Below are 15264 nucleotides of genomic sequence, written 5' to 3' on the forward strand. Positions count from 1 at the left end.
AAATTATTTTAATTTTGTTTTTGTTTTCAATATTATCTATAAGATGAATGCATTGGGCTTAGCAAGAAACACAGGACAATGTTCTGTTGGGTTTATTAATGATTCCCTTGATGAAAATTTATGCATACACAACAATTCGTTTAGTTTATGAAGTAGCTTGACGAAGCTACAAATTAAAAAATGTATTTAATTACTCGTGAATTTGAAGTATAAGAATACCTATTCTGTATCAATAAAAAATATCTTGTTGCTTAAATCAATGAATAGGTTCAGAGAGAAATCATGTATTTCGGAGTCATTTTCTTAGTTCAATACTTAACAATGCTTTTCCATTTTTAAATTTTTACTTGCCCCTTTTCATTTAATTTCAAAGAATTATTGTTGCATATATACCAAGAATCTATATATATAACAAGAATCCATTGACTGAAAAATTTACGGCCAAGTTACCGACATACTTCAAAACAAAATTCACCCTACGATAGTCGTGATCCATTGCTACTTATATTCGAACCATTCAGTTTGTATGTGAGCTATATCAGCATAGAAAAGTATAGGTAAAAGCAACTAACACGGCCATATGTCGAGCACGGAGAAGTTCGCGCTTACATTGCGACGTGTAGTCGCCGTGGGCGACAAGGGTGGCGGGTGAAATGCATTTTGCCTCCTGCCTCCCTCGAATTTTGCATTCTTGCTCCCTCACTGGTTTCCTCTCTCTTTTACCTTCCGCCGTCTATCCTTTTCTCTGCTTGTCTACCTTTCTAGCCTACTATTGCCGCAAGAGCAATGAATAATGTTATTTCCATTTACATACACGTTTCAACCATTGCGTTCCTCTCCCGATTTCGATAGTCAGAGGGAGCAATGCCAAAGATACCAATCGACATTTTGACAATGCCTTGACGATTTTACTCTGAAATTCGTGTTTAATCGATAAATCAATCTTGTTCAGTGTTCCTTGTAGTCAAATGCATCGTTTACATAGAATTTTAATTGTTAGAAACGTTTGCAATTACGTATGAAGTTTCTGCAGATATGATCCGAAACCCGTATATATAAAGCAAAATGCATTTTAACGTTTTCAATTGATTTAACAATCAGAGGAACAATCAAAGGAAAAGCTCTCATTCATAGAACGAAAAGAACCAAACATCTAATGTACAACGAAGAGCAGAAGGGAGATACATAAAACAATTTTAGTTCGTCAAAAACAACCATCTCCATGGTTGACTTAACCAATTACTTTTTAGAAGCAGAATGGGATCCAGTAATTGCTAGTAACGAATTAATGACACAAGTCGTTCGAAATCTCGGCGCGTCGGAGCTTGCCCTCGTTATCCAACATCGCGTGGTCGGTACGATGCCTGAATTGGCATAACGTAAAAGTTTACCAGATGGAATTCTGGTTAGGCTGATCCGTCTAAGTCCGCCGAAGGGGCCTTGCGTGGAATGTCCTGTAATTGATAGCAAGTACATTGGGCTCGATGAGCCGTAGGAAAATAATAAGCCGCTGTAGTAGCCCACTAGTACGCGGTATTATTGGTTCTGGGTAGGGGGCAGGGAGGGGTTACTGGGGCGTCGTTGAAAAGGGTGGCTCAACACAATGTATGCACCCTCACATGCACCATCGTGCTCAGATATCTCGGTCTTAGGGTGTGTCGGATGTCTATATTTGCGCCTGCACAGCATCTCGGTTCGATAAACGTACTCCTATTCTCTCTCCAGAAGCAAACGAGCAGCATAGAATTATCGTCAGACTCGATACTATGAATGTTTGGCGTGGTAACACCAACCGATTACGCGTTCGAGAAACTTCCGTCAAGATTTTATCGCAATTTAGTGCCGGTTGTACCGTACCGATTTCGTAGAATATTATTGTATAACACCTCTTTGCGTATGTTCGATGTAATTTTCTATGATATCATTCTGCGTGATCTATGTTGCAGATGAAAAACGCTACAAGTCAGAAGAGTTTGTCTGTAAAGGTATCTTGTTAAAATTAAAATATGTTGTAGTCCACGTGGAAACAGAGGAGATGGTTTAAGCCTTTAGTTTACTTAATCTTTCTCTGTACAAATTGATGTCTCGTAATTTCTGATATCCAATTTTGGACTGGTTGAGCTTCTTCTATATATTTCTTCGTATTTCTTACATTCCATCGTAAGATATAAAGTAAGTATCCATTCAGTGATCTCTTTTTCGATAATTATACCATTTGATGCTATAAAAAATAACGATGTACAAATGTTTTCAATTTGTATTACTTTCTCATACGTGCTAAAAAATAGAGGATCATTTATTTTCGCACCGAATAGAATCCTTTTCGTTCCTATTCATCCGTCAATTGTTGGAACGTAACGCTAGACGATCCATGAACGAGGTTATCGTAAGATTGTACTTCGTAATTGAATAGTGATTGGTTGGAACGACACTGCAGGACTGTTCTAACGGCTACAATGTCGGGGAGCGTTCGATTAGATTAGGGTGGATTAGCCAATCAAAAACTACAATACTGCAACCCCTCCACAACTAGCAGTGACATTTGATGCTGCAGGCACTCTATTAGATTTGCGCCATAGCTAACGTGATACGGAATCTAATGATCCGAATTCTCTCGAAACGATTTTCGGTAGCCGGCTCTGGTATCACCGAACGAAGTTGCAATTTAAACGGCTGAATTTTATACACGCCAGATCGGCTAGGTAATAAATAGATTACAGTATCACTTTATTACAATGGAATTCGTTCTGTTTAAATAATACAGTTATATCGCAGTAAAAGTTCATGAAAATACATGAAAACTTATTTGAGTTTAGAATATCGAGTGTTCCGTGGACATCGCTGTAAGAAAGTTTTCTTATTTAATTATAACAAAAACAAAACGCTAGAGATTGATGAAAAATATATTAGAGTCTCTAAAACACTCGATTTAATTTGAATAATATTGGGTTGTCCGGAAAGTCCATGTCGATTTTTGGTAGGTGGTACAGGTCTGAATATATCGAAGTGGTTGAAAACAAATAATATGTATACATCCCTTAAAAAGTGGAAAGGTTGTAGAACAAAATGGCACCTATGTAATTCAATAAATATATATAAAAATTCAAACGTGTTTTTGAATTTTTCTTAGAATTTGACACGAACTTTCTGGACAACCTAATATTTCTCATAAACCATATCTTTGATAATGGATCTAAAACAGACATTATACATAAATATTATAAATGATTTTTAAATGAAATAAATCAAATAAAAATATTCAAGTTCTATGCCATATCAACCATTTTGTAGCTTCTGAATTGCTCTTTCATATCGCGTAACAATCTAGAAAAATTATGGATAAATTGAAATTAGGGATCTTTTACGTCATTATTGGAAACCTTGTTGGAACCTCTGTAGGAACTACGATTTCGGTGTCGACCCAGGCTGAAGCCGGTTGTAAATGGGTGTGTTGCGCTATGTCTGTACGAAACCTAATGCGCGTCGGTAGTGCTCATGACGATGGCGCACAGACCGTTTTGGGTAAAAACTACATTCCCACAGCTGCAACAGTGTGCAATGAGACTCTTGAAAGAGATCGCTTCTAACGCCACCTTATGCGTTAACACGTTGTGACTACCACGATGGTCAGTGATGACAACCACTTTAAACTTGCAACGAATTTTATAATCATTTATAGTGAATGAAACCTAATGCAAATTTCTGAATAACACTGTCGTCGTGAGGATTGCTATTGAATTACAAGTATAATATTGATTTATCGAATTGTTCTATTTCCCATACTATAATATGAATATTTTTAATTTTAAAAGAAAATATTGATTTTTCGGGTATTCTCCTATATTCATGTTACTTCTCATAAAAAAGATGATAATCTTCATAGAAAACATGTGTTTTCATAAAATCTTACTATAATGTCCTAACCTCCCTTAGTGACTATAATGTAATTACTAGACTGCGGATCTTTATGCATTTATAGGAAATTTGAATTTACAAGAAACTACAAAATGTAAACAAAATGCAAACAATATGCAAAAATATAAAAAAGATTGAAAGTAAAGTTCATGTTATAATATGTGCAGAATAAAATAAATTCCTACTTGGGTTCAATTTTTGTAGCCACGTTCGCGAAGATTTTATTTTGCATAAAGATCCGCAGTCTAGTAATTACATTAATCTACTTAAACAACAATTTTATGTTAGCCGCAAAAAAACCCATCGAGTATTCCCAAAATCATCTTCGTCACATAAAAGATCATTGCAGCAAACATTTTATGGAGCGCAAAGGATTAATACCGCTCTGTGACGCGCGTTGCGCTTATAGGGACGTTTCTTTACAAGCATCGAGCGCACTCGTTCTTTCATGGTAGCATCCCGTTGGCAATCCCAATTTTATGCCCGTACGTACCTCTATGGACGTGTGTACCGGGGCTGATATGAAAAGCCGACAGGAAAGGTGTGCGGAGACGCACGCGTCACGCGAGCCGCGCGTTCGTTTACTCGGGTGTGGCGAGAATGAGTGGTAGCGCGCAATTATCTTCTTATCTATTCCGAACAATCACGAGGGTACACACGACGCCACGAGCCAACGAGCGTCGTCGCGCGAGTCGTTTTCGCCACTGTTTTTTAACAGGACTTTCCGCTCTAGGGATCTCGGCACTCGAAACTTTGGCCGGTTTTCCGATTAGCATGCTAATTGGGACACCAACCCTTTAAATGGCCATTTAAAAAATTAGGGGACACGATCTGGCTCTGGTTCAGGGAAGACGAACTGGCGCGGTTTCACGCACCGTTGCCGATCGAATTTTATTGCACAGATTCAACTCGCGAGCCTTCCATCCTTAGGAAAACGAGTTTCGCTAATTGGTCCTGTTTCATTCGAATATATAATGCTGCATTATGAAGAATTCTGATCTGCATATGCAATCGTAAAATCTATATTTGAGTTTATGACGCGGTGTTAAGAGAATATTTATACCGTGATTCTGTTTTATTTTAATAAAGATGATGAATTACGAAAAAATTTGATGTCCATACGCAATTGCAAAATTTATATTTGAACTTACCAAGATAATATTTACGCAGTGTTAAGTAAATATCAATAGCACTGTTCTGTTTTATTTAAATAAGCAATGCTGCATTGTAAAGAATTATGATGTGTACATGTGATTGTAAAATTTATATTTAAGCTTATTAAAATAATATTTACGCAGCGTTAAGAAAATATTAATTTGAATTTTACTCATATTTGTGTTTATGAATAGTAAGTGAAGAAATATTGTATGAGAGAGCATGGCAAAGGAAAAAATGGATACGATAAAGAAAGTCAATTGCTTCTTCTCTTCGTATTAGTTGATATCGACTGCTGCGCTTAGCAACTGAAACGAGGGTATGTATCAACTATCATGCTACTTGAGGACATCCAACATCCTAAGGAGTTCACTGTTGCGAGCTCCTGTCGACTATACCTAGATAATTGATTGACTACGGAATAATGTAGGTCAGGGTAAGCAGAGTATGCATTACAGCAACGTGTATGTTATGTAAAATGAAGTCAGTCTTTTTGCTGCTTCCCGTTACTGTCTATCAATTTCAACACATCCCATCGCGCTTGAAGCGACATGCAGAATTATCCTTTTCCAATTGTATAATAATCTGCACTTGCAGAAGAATTCAGTTTTAGAATTTAAAAAATGAGAAATCTTTTATTAAAATTGACGTTTATCTGCAATCAAATCTTAAATAGATTAACCTCAATTTTAATCTGTCAATAATACATTGAATTATTAGTTTCAGTTAATTCTTTAGTGATTGACCTATAATTCGTTGGGTATATAATTTTCTGTTGATCTTTATATTTATTTACATTTTAAATGTTATATGTTCCATGGTTTATGTTTTATGTAGAACGTGTAAAATATGAATTCGCAACATTCTCGGAGAAGGGAAATAGATCTGTGCCATCTGGTCCATCTGTACAGCATGTTTCGTTGTCAGTCATGTCCTTCGTTCATCGGTAACACATGCAGAAGGAAACTCAATCTTGCAGGAAGATATATAACACCGTTCTCGCTACCCTCAACCGTCCTGTGGGCAACAAAAGGGCAAAAAGCGTGGTCGTTCCTACTCCCCGTCGCCTCTTCCTTTCGAAGGAACAATTAACTGAATTTGCATTATATCTCTATCGAATTACTAGATCCGTATTATCGATAAAATTGGCAATTTGGGGTAGAGGATAGTATGGCGCGGAAATAGGGTGAGTCGTGCATTCATTTGATGTCGACATTGTTCGGTGCAGATATCCTATACGTATGTTTACGTTATTTCGAATGTTTAACTATTCCTGGATTTGTTACAAGTTCTCATAAACAATTATTACTTAATATTCACACGACTAACGCGTTTAGTACTCTAGCAAGCACTTTGTACTTTGTCGACAAAATACAAAATTAGCGCTTGAAGTGTAATTTATTTTTTAATTAATTAATTTAATTAAGATACTAGCTGTATTCATAGAATTTTTTTAAAAACACTCCTCTGCTTTATCCGAAATACATCACTTTATTTAATTAACCATACCGTGGGCACTTCTGACAATTTTATCTTGTCGAAGTTAGTCCAAACAAGTCGTAATCTTTTTGGACAGGTTTGTTCCGATAGAGACGGGCAAAAATCCTGACAGGACGAATGGGACCAGTAGGGGGTGACTCAACGATCGTAGCGTTACCAAACTGTAGTGGTGTAACTTAATACACGGGGTATACGCCCCGTTCGCACACGTCGTTTAGCGTGCATGCCGCTATCGGCACCCGACGAGCCACACAGTTATCCTCTCCTCTATCCGCGTGCTTGTGTGTGTATCTGCTCGGTACGAATTAGTCATGGAGCGGCAATTCCCGATAATAAAATAAGAGAGGAGCGTAACCGATTATCGTGGTAACGAGCGTTGCGAAATTATCGTAACGGCCTGGCTCGCGCGATTATCGGAGAGCGCGATCGTCGCGATTCTTCGTACGCGCTATTGTTTTCTCTCGCACCGAGAGCTACTCGATCGATATCACTGAAAAGGATGGTTAATTAGTCACGATCGGTGTCCACGTAATTTACGGCGCGATGGCGTAAAGATAGACGGATAGCATCGTAAGCGGCAACTTTTGTTATGGTTGATCTCGACGTGATAGATATTACACGCGAGAGTGTATATTTAATAACCTAATCGTTTGAGTACTTTCAGCTTGAGTGAAATTTTCAGTGGCATTTTTCCACTTCGACGTGAGTCCCCCATTATTAAGTCGGTCATTTCAGAAACGACACGTCGCGTTCCGCGGTTTCTGGGAAGATTAAGGGCGCTAACGTTTTCTGTTTCACCTGTTCTGGTTGGGTTGGGTGAACATTATTTTCATTAAAGGATTTTAATTGAAAATATGTACGTTTTACTGGCTACTTGAGTAATTTCTATAGGATGTCTTCAAGCTATGCTTTTTATTTGCAAAAAGGTCAAAGCGAAGGTGAAACGATACCTTTAATTTGTTTAAAGGCATTTAATAAAAGTAACGAAAATTATAGGTAAAATACAGTTGCATATATCCCTTAAATAATTATAGGTCTTCTAGTTGAATACTTCCTCATAGTACCCCTTATGTACCCCTTAATTATTTCGACCATAATGACAAGTATACATGCCATGTTTTATATTTCATTTCGTTGGACTTATTTTATATATTTTGCCTTTTAGATGTATGTATAAGTATTAACATTAAGCATTATTGAAAAAATAAATCACCCATTTACGATGCAATGTATAGCTATTTGCTAATTTACCATAAATCGTAGGTTAAAAAAATGTAATGAAACGCCAACGGTTGTTACTCAGATAGACGCATGCAGGTTTTCCTGTTCTCTTATGTACGACTTACTGCTAGAGGCGATGCCTTACTTTAGCTTACCCGACACATTAACGATAATACATGCACATAGCTGCAACAAATGCCGCATAAACCATAGCCGGATCCACGTGGCAGCATAGGCGCAGAAGGGCACAGATGGTCGCCCTAGGCACTTACCAGTTACCACCACCCCGCACACTGCCCCCTCCGGTCAAAGGGATCTAAAGGGCCTTGGCTGGCCACTAACCGTATTTATTCACAAGGAGGGGAGGTTGACTGAATTTACCGAACCGTCGGAGATAAGTCTTGCCTCGAGCACGAGAAGCGTCTTAACACCATGAAGCCATTCGCAAGTCGGTCTAACCTCGATCAGTAATCCCGATGAATCTCTTTTTGTCTCTCTAGATCCACAACAAGTGATTTCGCGCGTATTTCGTTTGAATACGTTACATATTTCGAAAGACCATGTTTTAATGAGCGAGTTGTTCTTTCTTGGCTTTCCCCCCTTTATCGTGTAATCGTGTGCAATCGAGTGTTTGATTAGCATTTTGCGATCTTTTCATAATTTTGAGGACTATATGTTCAAATATATTGTTAAAAATAAAATAATACAATTCTCTTTGTCACGTTTCATCGATAGTTGCTTCACACGCTGGGACATTTAGACGGACTCTGCAATCTCGCACTTTTGACCGTAGTACGAATACATGAAATCTCTCGCTCTTGACGTGAGTCGTTATTTAATAACGATGAGACAGCTATGGTAGATACTGAAGGAAATATTTCTATACGCCAGAGTGTTCTATCACTGACTGTTTAGTCTCTCACGTACACATTGGTCGCGATGTGTGAGCGTGCACATACATATGTGAAAACGTACTACATGTACCAGATCACCACCGGCAAGTGGTCGGAGCAACAGATAAGTTTGATTTATTTTAATTTCTCACTGGCAACGCAACGGCCTTTCGTTGGGATTCCCCGCACTTTTGTGAATTATAGCGAAGTTATTTTCTAGCTTGTATTGATTTACGGCCACGGTTTCGGAACATCGCGAGCACTTTATCGTCGTTAGAGGTAAACAGGTGTACCGAGGGTTGAAAGGGTTGTGTCGCTGGTTGCGAGGAAAATTGCCCTTGAAGATTTGGCTTTCACCGAATCCGTCTTACAAAGCGTCAAAAAGTTAAAGAAGAAAGTATGTTGACGAAGTGGATTAGAATTTATATGAAAGTGAATTAAAATTATTAAATCTAGCTTTGAAGTTAGTAAAAGACAAATAAATTATAATATACTATATTATAATGATTGAAAGCATTCTAGATAATATACAAAACACAACGAATGATGGCATAATTCGAAATGTAATCAAACGAAAGATAAAATTTGTTAAGACACAATTTACCATCGTATCTTTACGATAACGATACAACAATTCAATTTTCAGTATTCGGCAGCTCGATTCGTTATTTCCAATATTCATCGACGTGACGTAGTTAGCATTCGGTTAAGGCGTTTGGTCGACATAAAAATTCTCGAAATAAAATGCACGTGTCGTTGCAATACGACGTATCGGTTACAGGATTCGCGTACGAGAGACGATTCCATTGGAATAGGATTAATGTCTCGATGGGTTCTCATTCGAGTGGGAAGGATAATGCCACCGCTAATATTCTTTCCGTCCCGAGGTCTTAATTATGTTCGTATTCCTCTCGTCCCACACCATTTGGCAGGCAAAGTAAGCGGAGAATTAATCGGAACTTAATTACCAGGTTAGACGGGTACTTGTTGCAGTAAAGCGAAGGCGTCTAGTGTACCAGGCGTGTTAGGGTGCCGTAGCGTAATAAGATTCCCTTTAATGGCATTACACGCCTCATTGGGACTTGCCAAGTCCGAAGTTCCCGCGACTTTACGCTGTGTTTGACTTAACCGGAAGTTACCGGCTCCCGACCGACCACCGTACGAACGAAGTCGAACCAAGATGTTTAAGTCTCTCAATGGATCAACAGTTGCCGAGGAAACGTCTTAGAACTTGGGCAAACATTTTTTTAGAAACTATTCCATTCGTCTGAAATATTTAGAATTCGTCGCGCGTTTTCCCATGGCACTGTGAAATAAATTTATTCGATTATTATAAGTATTCATTTTGTGATTTAAAGTTACTCAATGAACGATTATTTTATCGCAATATTTGATCGCGAATCCTTCTAATTATAAAAATATAATTGTATATGTAATAGCTATGCATCGAACTCGGTAGTTTTAGTGTTAACAAACAAATTAACCGACAAGTGGTTTCGTTTAAATGTTCGAAACTAAGGTACCCGCTCTGGTTCACTCTCTCCTAATTTAATTCTCGAGATCAAAGAGAATAAGGTTGTTCGCGTCCCGTGTCCATCATAAGATCCGGGGGAATATGTTTTATGATCCCTTAACGACGTTTCTTCTTTCGATTAGCATTCATGCCTAATGCGGTGCCTCGTTGGCCATCAAACCGCCGCGTGACGTCTACTGGATTCACCGTGGATGCTAAAAGCGAAAATCGTATTTGGACAATTGCGCGAAAAAGCATGTCAGTGCGCTGATTAATTACGCCACCGAAGCGTCGTAGGATGAGTCGCGGCAGGCGTAAGAAAGGCATGTCGTCGGTCGGCCAGCAATTAATTAAAGCGTCACTTGAATTTACAACGACGAACGAGTGCCCACCAACGACGGCGATCAAAGCTTCATCTCGGCATTACGATCTGGCAGCCGGCTGTCGACAGGCGCGAAGAAGCCGCGCACGACGTCGATCCGCGTTCGTTCGACGGGAGCGCAAAAAGCACGCGGATGGAAATCCAGGTGTCGAATCGCGCAGGAGGACGTTTCGGACGTTTTGACCCACGGGACGGTCCGGCGTGACCATTGGTTCGGGAAACGACCTTAACCAGTCCTTATCCGGATTCGGCGACCGTTCCTAAAGTCCTCGAAACCCGCCGGGGACCCCCGCAAGAAACGTTCAACACACATTTAATAGCTTAATTTATAATTCTCGCCGCAAGAAGAAGAAATCCGGTGGAAGGTAGGAAGGGACAGACAGAGGGGCGAGCCAAAGCGCAAAGCGCGCGATAGAGACGGACGAGTAAAAGAAAGAAGAGGAATCGCGGATAAAGTTGGACGGCGTATCGCAAGAAGAAGAAGCGGAGAGGGAACGGAATCGAAAAGAAGCGCGAGTCAGTGAAACAGAGTCACCGAGAAAAACGAAGCCACGAAAAGTAAGAGGAGGAAGGAGATGCAGAGATTGTGCGTCTAAGAAGAAGAAGAAACCGGTGGAAAGAAGATAAAACGGAAGGAATGCCGATGCCGCCGCTTGCACCGATGGCAACTGTTCGACAATGCGGTGCGACGATCATGGACCTTTATATGGAGCGTCGTCCCCGTGGGTGGTCCCCCGCATGACGTCTTACCAGGCGTCATCCTGGATTCATCGGAACGATCGGCGCGTTGAGAACCACCGATCGCTAACCTAGAAGGCAGCGGAGAGTGAGATCGAGCCACGACGCGCACTGAATCACTCATCGTGCTTAGTTGTCGTTGTTGTTGTCGTTCGTCGTTCGCCGTACCGAGAGTCTACCAGAGGCGAGCTATTAACTCGCGAGCACTGGTACCTTCTAACATTCTACAAGGCTACATTATTTACTACACCGCTACTTGTCCACGTAAAGTTATTACGGGGCATCCCGGCAGACGTATCTCCGCTGTGTCCACTTTGATCCGAACAGATTTTTACGATTGGAATCTCGGCATCGTTAATCGGTACTGTCACATTTTTTTTAGAGAACAGAAAACCAGCCATCCCCTCGGATTCCGTAAGAAGCCGTTTTTCTTTCGGTTATCGACGTATTGGCTTGCACGGATACAGATCGGTTAAAGATTTTCGGCAGATGGTCGACTAATGTCTAAGCTATCAGATGTAAAACGATGAAACTTTTCTCATAATTTTACTCTGTGTAACCACTAATAAAGTTTGCCTGGACTTACGATGTCCCCTCGGAAGAGACATCCAAGTGCAAAGGGTTAATTAACCCGCAGTCTCGACGTCCCGTTCAAGCAGCTTGATTTGAGTTTTGGTTAAAACTTTCAATAAACCTTTTTTTTTTATCGGATATTTAAAGTCGCAGTGTGGGTTACTGGATACTCGTAATTTGTAGTACAATTAGGCTTGTTTTGAGCACTGTAACAGGTTCTGGATTGACACACGATCCATTGGGTTATTTTCCAGTGAGTTTTTTTTATATCATATTGTTGCTTTCGCCTAAAATATTTTCTGCAGTATATTATGATGATGACAGTGCCCTGAGTATGTCGTTAATTAGGCTAGAAACATTCGAAACATCACTCCGCGCAGATCGCGTCAGACCCAACGCGCAAATGTTACGAATCCGCCCGTTGGGTTCCTACTTCAACCTTCCGTTGATATTCCACGACCGAGTGGATACGTTTTTTACTTATGTAAGACGACTATTAGTTGTATGGATGGATGGAGCCAACGACCGATGGTCATCGCGAACCGGCCCCTAAGTTTCTTTTCTCTTTCCTGCTTTGTCTGGGTGCGAGCAACCGAGCCGTAGAACGGTGGCGGAGAAGGAGGCAGAGGAACAGGGGAGGCAGGGAAAAAGAAGGAAAGAAGAGAAATCCAGAGAGCTGTTCTCTGAAATCCGACGATTCTTTCGGGCGTCTTCGGAGATGATATTTGCTCGGATCAATCCATATGGTCACCATGGCAACCGGTCAGCCTGGCTTGTCCACCCCCGACGCCCAAAGTCTGGAAATCCGGTCGGCCCAACGAATGGACGAATGGACCCGGGGGTGCAGTGCTGATGGCCGGTGGTACGAGGGGACTCGCGTTCCGCGAAGGGTGGACAGCAGGTCTCGCTGTACTTTCCTCGGCAAGAATCTTTATGTTTGTGGTACCAATTGAATGAACGGAAATGTATACATACGTCGTGTACTGCGATCTCGCCACGTTCCAGCGTCCGGTTGTCTGTGCGGCCTATACGGATTCGATCGAACAAAATCCAATAGAGGCAAATGTATTCATGAACTGTTGTTTACGAAACTCTTCACGTAGCTCTTGCGTCTCGCCTACCTTTGGAGAATCCCTTTTTTTCCCTTGTTTTCTTCAGCTATCGTTACATGGTCTATGGTACTCCTTTGCCATGTTTCTTCTTTACTATTATTATTATCTTTTCTTTTGAAACTTAAATTATTATCTAGAGATACGATAATTAAAATAATTGTTTCGAAATATAGCGTGCACCATCGGATCAAAACGTTCAGTTCGATAAAATATGGAAATGTGAGCAGAATCCGAACGGAATTCTGGTTATTTTCAAGATGAAATTAGGCAATCGAAGCATCCCGAGGAGAGTGTGTCCGAGACGTGCGTCAATAGATGCAACAGACTATCCTCTGTAGATACTGTCGTGAGAACTTCCGCTAGTATTTTACATGCAAATTTATAGAGATCCTTCGGACACCGACGCTTCGAAGGGAGATGTATTCTCGGGGGACCAAGGACACCAGGACTAAGAGCGCTTCCTTGTACTGTCACTCTGCTCCGTTCGAATCAATCGCATAAATCTTGACGCATTGATCGTCCCCTTCTGTAATACGGACGCCTACGAAATATTTGTCCCAGCTGCCTCGTTGCAAAAAAAAAAAAAATGATAAACCAAAATTAAAACTATAAAATATAGCTTCATATATTTGCATTTTCACAAATGAACCGATATATTTTTATTCCTCATCTGTATTTTACTTTCACTTCGTGCTTAAATAAGTAAATATAAATAAATACCTAACCTCGTACGCATTCTGTTTCTTTTTTTCACTATTTACACGATTCCTCGCATAGAGAATCGTGATATAGATTCCATGTGTGCCAGGGATTAAACATATATTGCGTAAGGGTATATATTCCATATCTCAGTAATTCGAATGTTTATTGATGTCGTTGGAATAACAGAGACGTGTGCATGTTCTAAGAATTTGAGGGATAAATTTGTCGACATCGTGATCGGAATAAAACGACGTGAAGTCAGTGAGGTTCGGTACGTGACGGATCGTCGAGCAACGATACCGTTTCAAAAAAAAGCTTTCGAGGTCGCTCGGAAGATTCCAGAGCTATGAACCCACGGATACCACAGCGACAATCGCGCTTACTATTTTCAACGGGACGTGTTCGGGTGGGCAGGCTACGCGGAGCTGGCAGGCGCACGATCTTGACGAGATAGAGCAGTGGATCATCATTAACCGGATAGCCGCAAAACCGTGGACGGCTGATTGACAGGCGCGCAAAGACTTCCCGTTTTTCCTAAACCTGCCTTTTAGTTCTCGGTACGGTGAAACCCTTCTGCGGAGCCGAAGAACGATATACGTCGCCTGATGATGAAGGACGAATCGAAGGGTGGGAGGAAAAGATTCCGAGGAGAGGGGGGCCATGGGGTGCCAAAGAAAGAGAAGGGTGTCTTAGCAGTTCCCCGGAGCTGATGGACAGTCAAGAGGCGCCAAGCTATGCGAGCTATTCGGCTCTTATTTTATGCTGCCTTCTCGACAGCTTAACGAGCTTGTGTTCGTGCCGGTGGGGCACAGGTGTGCGTGTTACTTCTGCGTGCTGCCAATAAACCCAAACGAATTCCGAGATGTCAATCGATTATTCCTATAGCTCGTAGATTTTTATACCTCTTTTTTTTTATTTTCTCACGAGAGTTGGTAGTAATTGGCGAGTATCATACTTTGCGACTCCGTATAGAAAACATTAAACGTGTCGCGTTGCTTCGAGGAAAGCTTTACTTATGTGGAAAACTAGCTGCAGGGAATCGGCGTGCATTGGTCGTTCGCAACGTACACGTATGCTCAAGACTGAAGTACTTTGTAATCGTCCGTTCTCGACCACTTTCGGTGGTTAGACGGAGGTTACGCACTGATCGATGTCGAGGTTGCTGTAAACCGCACGTCTCTTCTGGTTTAGAGTGGTACTCTGAATCTAATTAATTCAGAAATCGACGATTTACTGTTTGAAGCAAAATTTCACTACATTTTATATTTAACCCATTCACGGCCAACGGAAACGTGTGCTTAACGGAACCGCGAAACACAATTAAAAACCATCTACGGATGAGCTGCAACAATGGTGATTTGTTTAGTTTATGATATGGATGCATTCGTGATAATATATGAATTTTAGGATATCGCCAATTATTAATTGAAATCCAAATTTTAATTTGTATATATATTAGGTGGACTGGAAATTAATGTCGTTCTTTTACATTAAATTCAAAAAATTTTTTTTATAAATTTATATTTTTAATTATTAATTGTATAATCGTTTCCGTTATCA

The 15264-nt window shown here is 40.4% G+C and overlaps 1 protein-coding gene across 4 annotated transcripts in view; it reads right to left on the reverse strand.

The window, feature by feature from the left end:
- The window catches only part of LOC128891456 (transcription factor collier), a 90118-nt gene that overhangs the window by 33389 nt on the left and 41465 nt on the right, over positions 1–15264 (reverse strand). The gene's annotated exons all lie outside the window — the stretch shown is intronic.

Source organism: Hylaeus anthracinus, unplaced genomic scaffold (genome assembly GCF_026225885.1).
Source record: "Hylaeus anthracinus isolate JK02 unplaced genomic scaffold, UHH_iyHylAnth1.0_haploid 12001, whole genome shotgun sequence".
Lineage (NCBI taxonomy): Eukaryota > Metazoa > Arthropoda > Insecta > Hymenoptera > Colletidae > Hylaeus > Hylaeus anthracinus.